The sequence below is a fragment of the Castor canadensis genome, chromosome 15, assembly GCF_047511655.1.
Source record: "Castor canadensis chromosome 15, mCasCan1.hap1v2, whole genome shotgun sequence".
NCBI lineage: Eukaryota > Metazoa > Chordata > Mammalia > Rodentia > Castoridae > Castor > Castor canadensis.
This window is the reverse complement of record NC_133400.1, coordinates 59403833-59413491: the sequence shown is the minus strand read 5'-3', so window position 1 is coordinate 59413491 and position 9659 is coordinate 59403833. Positions and strand designations below refer to the sequence as shown.

Sequence of the window (9659 nt, the reverse complement as noted above, 5' to 3'; positions counted from 1 at the left end):
GATGCCACTGTACTAACAGGGACTTTGTTGTCCTTTTAGCAGAAGAGCCAGAGTTACAGAAGCAAGAATCAAGCACAAAAAGTCAGAGTTCAAAGAATCAGATAGAAAAGAACAACAAAGAAAGAAAATCTAAAAGTCGAGTCTGCTTTGATTTTTTTCATCCATCAGGTCATAGCAGAAGCTGCCATTGAGCCTCAAAGAGATAGTATTAAAAAATGTGGAACGAATTAGTCTGAATGAGAATTAAATGATTAGTAACAAAGTAAACAAGAAAGACCTTTCATGGATGGGTAATATTGCTGCATTACTGAAGAAGAAACTAAAAATCAGCTGTTGAATCAAACTGGCCATGCCTAAGGATCCAACAGCAGCAAATATTATTTAAAAAGGAGAGATGAGCCAACTCCCAAGCATTAACAGAAAAAAATTACATCTTGAAAGAAGCAGATTTATCAAAACTTTCTGCAACCACTTATTTACATGCATCTTAAACACTATAAGATGTTGGAAAAAAATTTAATTAATGCAAAAGAAAGAAGCAAACAGTCAATGACTTAACTTCAATTGTTCATGACACAAAGTACCTTAAAAATCAAACCTGGAAATTATCTTCCTTTATAACTCTAGAGCTCTAGTTAAACCTTCTTTTTTATGTTGTTTTCAGTTTTATTGTTCAATATATTGTTTTATGAACCGAAAAGTGACTTTAGTAAGTCTATAATCATCAGAAGATTTTTTGAAACTGCTGTTGAGGCTGATGTTGGAGCAACCTGTCAGCTTTTCACAAGAAACTAGCTTCTACTCAGCTTCCCTCTCTCCTTGAGGTAGGCAAAAAGGTGGCTTTGCCTCCTCCATGTGACCTTTATCCTGTATTTACTTGTCTTTGAAGGTGTTTTTAACCAGAATAGGCCCAGGATCCCAGGATCTGGGAAATCAAGAGTTCTTGTGTGAAAGATGTGGCATGGAAGGCTGTTTTTGCTCTTATCTGAGGGAATGGCATTGTCTTTCTCAGATGACCCTTGGTCTGGGTATGAAGTGGCATGCACATATGATGTAAGCTTTGATGGTCGGGTGCTGAAGTTTCCCCACAGCATTGAGGACTGAGCATGGAAACTAAATGTCTCCTTTTGGAAATGTCCTTTTCTAATTGATTGGAACTAGAAGGCTGTGAACTTTCAAAGGTTAGATGTAGCAACTTGCAGGTAGATTTTTGATGTCAATGTTTTGGCCAGTCTAGGTGATGATGTTTCTGAAGGGCTGAGAGTCTGTTTTCTGTTGTGTCAAACTGAGGTGTTACCCAGAAAGTGATGGTGTTGTGGTCAGTTGCCTTGCTGGGCACCTGAAAAGTATGGATGATAAGCAGTAAGGCTTCATATTGGTGTTTTGTGCCATCTCGTGGTTGTTTGTGGAATTGCAGCTGGGCCTTCTGGGAAATTTGTTGGTGTCTTCTTTTGGGAGGCATCAATAGGTAAATGGAGAGCAGTTAGTAACCACATGATGGTGAATGCCTTCATGTTGAGGGAGAGGCTACAATTCCAACCTTTGCCCATTGGTGATCCAGGTGTCTGGACCATCACTCCTCTCCTTGTGCTAAGTGTTGGAGGCCAGAACACAGAGACAGGCAGGCACAGATTGGTTTCCCTCAGTTCTTACACAGATGGGGGAAATGCAGTGATCTCATCAATTTACACATGAACAGAGTTTAGAAAGCACTTCTTGCAAAATTCTATTTATGATTAGAACTTGAGCATTACTCTATAATTCTTAGATTTGATTCTGGAAAACAGTGGAAATTGACTTTTGTATATATATTTCATATATAAACCACTTACTAAAGTGGGCCAAGTTCCTCAGTTCCCCAGAGCTGGAATGCTCTTTCCCTAATTTCCCTTCTTATTTTGGTTCTTCCTTCCTTTCTTTCATCTGCACTGCTGCATGAACAATACTGTTTGCTCAGGTAGTTTCAGAGATTCCCTGTTGCCTCCAGGACAGGTTCTCCCACACTGCCCCTGCCACAACTGGATGCCAGGCTGCCTGTCATCACCCCAGGATTCTCTCACCAAGTGCCATTGCTGCAACCTGAGTTGGGTGGTTTCTGCTCCCACTTCAGGCCCAGCCCTGATAAAGACTTCCCTAACTCCCCAACCTCAACCCACAGTGTCAGAAAGATATGTTGTTGAGTTAGAGGGATATATAAGGAATCACAATGCAAACTCGTAATTTTTGAGAGGAAGTGTCCCTCATAGTTGTAACTGTGTTATTACATATTTTATTAGTTGTAAGTAATTAATAGTGTATTAACTTTAAGAGAATGAGCTGATACCATCAAGAAGGATTTCTTGGTGTGCCTCCTTTTGTGTCAGTACTCAGTCTAGCAGCCATCTTCATGAAACAAATGTGGAGTTCTGCCACTCATTTTGTTGATGACTGTGGCTTGACTTCTGGATTTATGCCAACTACATGCCACCATAAAGATTATAGATGGACATGCAACTTCCAGGTGGTAGATGACTTGTTCATAGAGAACTTAGGAGAGGATAAAATGCATCCTTTGTGGAAAAACAGGGTGCTGAAAACTGCAGGTCTTATAACTAATGCTGCCATTAATTAATTAAGAAATACCACTCTGAACTGGGCACCAGTGGCTCACGTCTGAAATCCTAGCTACTCAGAGGGCAGATATCAGGAGGATCATGGTTCAGAGTTACTGAAAAGTTCAAGAGACCCTATCGCAAAACTATCCAACACCAAAAAGAGCTGGTGAAGTGGCTCAAGTGGTTTAGTGCCTACCTAACAAAAATGAAGACTTGAGTTCAAAACCCAAGTACCACCAAAAAAGAAAGAAAGAAAGAAAAAAAGAAGAAAGAAAAGAAAAGAAAGAAAGAAGAAAGAAAGAAAGAAAGAAAGAAAGAAAGGAAGGAAGGAAGAAAGAAAGAAAGAAATATCACTCTGGCTTTGGGAGCTAAAAGGTTTTTTTCTACCTCTTGTAATGAAACCAAAAAGACTACTAATGCATGTGCTTTCATGGTAGCTGTACTGTGTGGAGTGGAGTCTGTGATATGTTTGCCATGGGAGGACAGATGCTGCTTTATTAATGGAAGGAATGTTTGAATCAAATTGGGTCTGTCTGTTTATCATTTATCTTGGAGTGCATGCCAGGGAAGCACTCAATAACTGAGCTAAAACATAAGCCCAATGAAATACTGGTCTTCACTTTACTTCCAAGAATTGATAAGACATTGTGGATTCCAGTCTATTGTCACAGGCTTCCTCATTGATAGTGTTGGGCAGAGAAGGTAAGCACACTTACACTTTATAACCCTGAGATACATCTGACAAAACGTTCAAGAAAAGTTGGAGTGAAATGGTAAAATCAGGAAGCACAGCACAAGGAGTCCTCTGTAGCCCAGAGGCATTAGTTTAAATTACAGCTTCCTGAGGAAGAGAGTCTGGCTCAGCACAGGCCTTGTGATAACATGCTGCCTGCATTGAGCTACTGAGGCTACTACCTTGGTGTTCCTTCTGAGGGCTTCACACTATGACCTGCAGTAGGTTTGGAGTCCTGGGAACTTTGTGAGCTGTGGTTTAGCAGTTTCTAGCAGTACAGTGGAGTACCCAGGGAACCCCGATTTTAGCAGTTTGTCTCAGCTGGCCTGTGGCTTCCCGTGTAGGTTCTCTGTGGTGGCAAGTACGACCAATTTCTGTACCTCTCATGCAGGGTGGCATAGAATGTTACATAGAGATAATGTCTGTCTGGCCTGAATTAGCAATAGGAAAAAATTGAATTTTACATTGCACTGGAATAAGCACTTTAGAAGCTGTGGCATGTGTCATTTTCTCTACTGGAACTATTGTGTATTTTGTGATGTTCTCAAATTATCAAAGTGTGTATGTCTGTGTGCATTTGAGTGTGTGCATACATCCACGTGTGCTTGTGTTTGTGCATGTGTATGGCTGTAAGGGCTGGCATGGAAGGGATTATTATTATTCACTGTTTATAGTTTCTAATGAAAGACTGGAATTTATTTTATAGTCACAAGCTATGGTGTCTTTCAAGGAATAAGTGATTTTTTTTATGACTCCATGGGTTAAAGAAATGCACTCAGTTTTTGTATGGCTCAATAAATATTAAAAATTCATATCAGAATATTTAGAATTTGCTGAGATATTCAGGATAGCTTTGCAATAAAACATCTCATCTTTTTCACCACATTGGCTGTAGCTTGAGTCTCCTGCATCATTTTGAAGAGGATATGCACTCTTTCCCTCTTTCCAGGTACTCCAGTTTCTCATTTGTTTGCAGCCACCACTGCCTTGCAAAAATGCAGGTTCTGCAGCAGGTCTGGCTGTGACAGAAGTGAGTGTTTGAAGCGTGAGTACTTAAATCATCCCAGGGCAGGACTTGTGGGGGAGGTTATAGCTTCTCTTTACCTTCTCTGTCACTTTCAGTTGGTGCTGTGTACCACTGCCAGTAAAGTGATTTCAGTTTCTTCCCCCTTGTGGTTGTATCAGCATCATTACTATGCAGGCCTCTTTGGGGATCTGATTGGTTGGTAAATTAGTGCTGGCAGAGAAATGAAAGACAATGTCTGAGCAAGTTTTATTTAAACAAATATCCTCAGTAATTTATTTTATTGGATTTTGCCCTTGAATTAGGATCTCACAAGTAATTCCATTACAGTCCAGAAACTGATTTTCTACACCAGACTGCAGGCTTCAGAGCCTGTTTTTGCTGCCTTTGAAAGCATGTAAGTAATAAATGAGGCAGTTTCCAGATTCATCAGTAATTAAGCAAGAATATGACAAAACACTGTGCAGCTTTATCTCAAAGTATTTCAGTCTCAGTATTTCAGAGAATGCTCCAGCAGATGAAATGCCCTTGTAGGTCCTGATTCAGCTCCCTGGTGTCCAAAGGTCTGCCACTGAGACACTGGTGGGAGTGACAAAATTGAAAGACTTGGGGAAAATGTAGATGATGCTAAAGAAGATAACGAATTGGTCATAATCTCATCACTCAAAGTAATCCAAAATTTAAGAGAACTGCTACTTTTCAGTATTTGTCTACATGTATGTTTATGTATGTGTAGGTACATATTGTAAGTGTGTGCCTGTGTGTATGCATGTGCACACATGCAGAGATTTGAAACAAGGCTCTTGTACATGTGAAGCACATACTTAACCACTGAGCTACTCCTGCTGCCCCACAAATTCTTTTTAAGTAGTTGAAATCATGGTGCATGTACAAATCTTCCTACTTATTTAAAACATTTTCATAATAATTTTTAAAGGCTCTTTAGCATTTAACTATATGGATATATAAATATTTACCTATTTGCCTATTATTTGAAATTTCTTTTTTCATTTTTCTCCATTTAAAAAGAAGTATGATAGTAATTTAAGTGCATGAAATGTGGTCCACAATCTGGATTATGTACTTTTCATTAGGTTTTCTGAAATCTAAGTATTGAGAGGGAAGGCACCCAGTTTTCACGTCTGTGTGGTTTGATGTCCACCTGGCCTGTACGTGTGTACCCCAGCTTTGCACAGTGCATTTTGCTGTGCCTCCACAGGGAACCCTCACTGGTCAACACATGACAGCACTGTCACTGCTTCCAAGCTGTGAGTCTCTGGGCTTTTGACTTGATGTCCCCATCCTTGTTGTGATCATCCTTTAGTTACTGGGACTGAGATTTCACTTTCTGCATTTTTAATATTGAATTAAGAAGCTTTCTAATAACTTATTTTTATTATTTTTATACATTGTAGCATTTACAAAACTTCTTACACTGTATCATAGTTGAATTTGCCACCCCCATCACCCAGACAATACCTATTTTGCCTTTCTATTCTCTGTTTTTGTAAAAAAAAAAAAAAGACATTTTTGTTTGTTTAAGGTGTAGGATCTTTCATTCTGATATTTCAATGTGTATATGTATTATAACCCAAACTGGTTCATCCCCTCTTTTTTCTCATTTCTATCTTAGTCCCCTCTTATGGTTATTTCAACAGGTACAAAAATTCTATATTCATACTTCTATAGGAATTACATCAACCATGTTTACCATCTTAACATTCTTCTTTTACCCTCTATCTCTGGTATGTGACTTCCCCTTAATGTAATTTGTTTTTCATAATACTGCTTGTTTGGTGTGACTATGAGCCTTTTGAGCAGTCACATTTCCCTGCCTTCTTTTTCTTCCCATGTTTCTGTTTTGAGTTTCTCACAGATGTTGTTACTTAGTTAGTTCAGGGTTTTAATCACCTGTTATCTTTTCTTTGACTTAATTTCTATGCTTGGGCTAACTTACGTTGTTATAGTGTTTTGTGTTCACTGACCTTGGTGTATAACTTAGCAGTAATAAATTCACAGATTCAATGCTGAACCAGCTATTTACATAGTATAGAAAACTCTGGGTAATATTATCTATGTACAGTGAGTAGTGGGGAGACAATAATAGATATTAATGTTTAGGTACTGAAAATGATGGTGACAGAAGAGGAGTCAGGGAAGAGGTGATGGGGAGAAGAGGTAAGAGGTGTGGAGGGCTGTGGAGTAATAGACACCTAATGTGTATAAAGATACAGTCAGTCATTGTGGGGTTTGGTGCTATTTTCAGGAATTGTGGGGGGAAAGGAAGGATGGGGGTAATGAATAAAGTTGGTGTGATAACTACTTGGTAAGCAGCTATTGTGGAGGAGGTAGCAACAGTGGGGGAACAAGAAAAGGAAGGAGAGGGAAGGAAGAAAGAGAAGAGAAAAACAAAAAATGTTTAAAATCAGGAGAAAAAAGGAGGGAAAAGCAAATTGAAATTACAACAAAGTGGAAAAGGAGATAGGCAACAATAACAAAGTAAACTAAAACATGAATATATATGTATATATAATATGAATACACATGAATTTAAATTTCTTCTTTTTGTGGAGAGGAGTAGTTTTCCTCTGAGTTCAGTGAGTGCTCTGGCACTTTCCTTCAATTTCTTATCCAATTCTCACTCAATTTCTTATTTTCTCCAGGCTGTGGCTGGGCTGCCCCACTCCAATATAGGCCAGATCAGCTCACCATTTTGCCCCACCCCCACCAGGGTACAGTTTTGTTCAGGAGGGTGCAACCTGCCCCCAAGCTGCGCTGGACTATGTGGTTTCCTCCAGAGTAAATGATACAACACGCTCACCTGGAATGGTTGTACTTCCTCTGGATGGTTACAAGAGTCAGCAGCACCGGTCAGACGCCAACAGGCACAGTCACTGTCAGAGGTTCCACACCGACGAATCTTGGTGGGTTCGGGACAGTTCAGGCACATTCAGAATTCATTCTGCAAATCTTTGAATTGAATTTTTGATCTTTGGAAAGAAGACAACAGGGAAAAAATAATGGGAGAGACTTCTTTCCGGAGGGTCATGAAAGCAGATGCCTGCAGTCCATACCACCAGGTCTTCCTGGGCTGTTATATGTATTATAAAGCCAATTTAGAGCATCAGTAATATCATAAAACATAACATCTGTGAAGGTAGAGGTTAAAAGGATGTGTATTTAAAGCCATTGAAAAATGGGGGGGTGAGAGGTAAAGGGGTAAGGGAGAGTAATGGAAGGGGTTGAATGGACCAAAGTAAAGTATATCCATAGCAGGGGTACATTGAGAAACCCCTTTGAATATCAACTCAATTATTAAAAATGAAAAATGGGACTGCAAATTAGATACAGTGTGTGTTGGGGGGACTAAAGACGGGAGGGGGAGGGAGAATGAAACAGACTAAGATGAGCGAATATGGTTGATGAACTTCATATATCTATATAAAATATAACAAAGAAACCTCTTATAATTGCTTTAAGTGGGGTAAGGATGGGGTTGAGTGGACAGATGATGGGGACAATGTAATTAATGTGCAATATCAGCTTAATCAGAATTGTCATTATGAATCCCTTCCTGTATAATGAATATATCATAATAAATTTTTTTAAAAAGAAGGGGGAATCGGGTAGGAGGGATAATAATGGAGAGGATGAACCAAATCAGAGTGTAATAATACGTGTATATATACATGTCACAACAAAATCCTCTGTATAACTATATATTAACAAAAATGTGAACCAAATCAGAGTGTAACACATGTCTATATGTAAATGTCACAATGAAATCCCCTGTATAACTATATATTAACAAAAGCATTTTGTTTTAAAATGAAGGACAGGAAGGTAAAGTAGGTCCTGTCCAAGGGAGGATTCCAGTTGGAGTAAGGTACAGTATAAGGAAAGGGTAAAGGAGGGTGAATATGGTGGATGTATTTTGTATTCATGTATGAAAACAGAACAATGAAACCTGTAGACATTGTTAAGAAGGGGGTTAAAGGGGATGAGGGAAAGAGATGGATGGGTTGAATCTAACTAAAATATATTGTAAGTACATCTATAAATGTCAGAACATAGTAACATGTACAATTATAATGTACTAACAAATACATAAAATGTAAAAAAAAAAGCTAACTTACAGAGCTTAGAGATCCAGAGTCTGTCATCTACCTGCCACCTTGGACCCTCCACTTTCTGCAATTAAAGCCAATTGTAGTCAGCCCTGATCCAAAAATATTAAATAAAAAATTATAGAAATACTCCATATGTTTTAAATTGTATTCTGTTCTGAGCCACATGAAGAAATCTCTTCTTGTCTTGTTGTACCCTAATTGAGGACACATATCACTCCTTTTTTCAACACATGCACAGTGTACATGCTAGGTGCCCATTGGTCACTTAGTAGCCATGTTGGTTATCAGATGACTGTCAAGGTATCACAATGCTTATTTTACCTAATAATGCTTATTTTGCTTATTAATGGCCCCAAAGTGCAAGAATAATGCATAAAATATGCAAGGGCAGCTTTACTCTGGTACTATTAGGCAGGACTGCAGGGCATGTGAGAACAAATAGTATGCGTTGAGATTAGCACTATTCTTGCTTTCAGAAAGTCATTGGGCATTTGGAAACATACCCCCTTAGATAAGGGAGTGCTGCTGTGTGTGCAAAGGACTTGGCAGTCAGTGCATGGTGGATATGGTGACTGTAGCTATGTCCTGTGTTTAGATTCTTCCACATTAATGGAAAAGAATAACTGGTGGGATATAACAGGTATTTTTATCAGCTTATTGTACATTTTAAGGGTAACACACCAAATGCTTCTCTTAACTGGGTTCTGTGTAAGAAAGTTTGAAGGCCAATATTTAATATTAAAGAAAAATTTGTAAACATGTGTTGGGTGCCTCTTTGTTTCTAGGCCTTGTGAAATGACATTTTTTCATGACTTTTTGCTAGTCTGATTGGTCAATGACTGTAAAGATTATCTTTTCTCCAGTTTAAGATAAATTTTTCATTTGACTCTTTGGTCTTCAAGACTTTCTACTATCTTTAATGAGATATGAAAATTCTAAGTACCTCTCTGCAACATTACTTATTCAGCTACTTAAAAGCTCTCAGCCCTCACTAAAACCAGTTATAAAAAACACTTCCTCTTGCAATGTCCTGACAAGCCTTATTTGGCAACCAATCTTGCTATACATAACTATATCTGGTAATCTGATCAATGCTTTGACTTTGTTTAAGAGTCTGCCATTTTAGAACCATTTTTTGTCTTCCTTTTGTTTTGGGCGAAGCATGCTGCCCAAGTTTT

The 9659-nt window shown here is 38.6% G+C and overlaps 1 long non-coding RNA gene across 1 annotated transcript; it reads right to left on the bottom strand.

The window, feature by feature from the left end:
• Nucleotides 1-3327: 3327 nt before the first annotated feature.
• On the bottom strand, nucleotides 3328-8544 carry LOC141417294 (uncharacterized). Its single transcript, XR_012441816.1, has 3 exons — nucleotides 8488-8544; nucleotides 7173-7341; nucleotides 3328-4564 (listed from the first exon to the last, which is right to left on the bottom strand). It is a non-coding gene; the product is annotated as an uncharacterized lncRNA (long non-coding RNA).
• Nucleotides 8545-9659: the final 1115 nt, after the last annotated feature.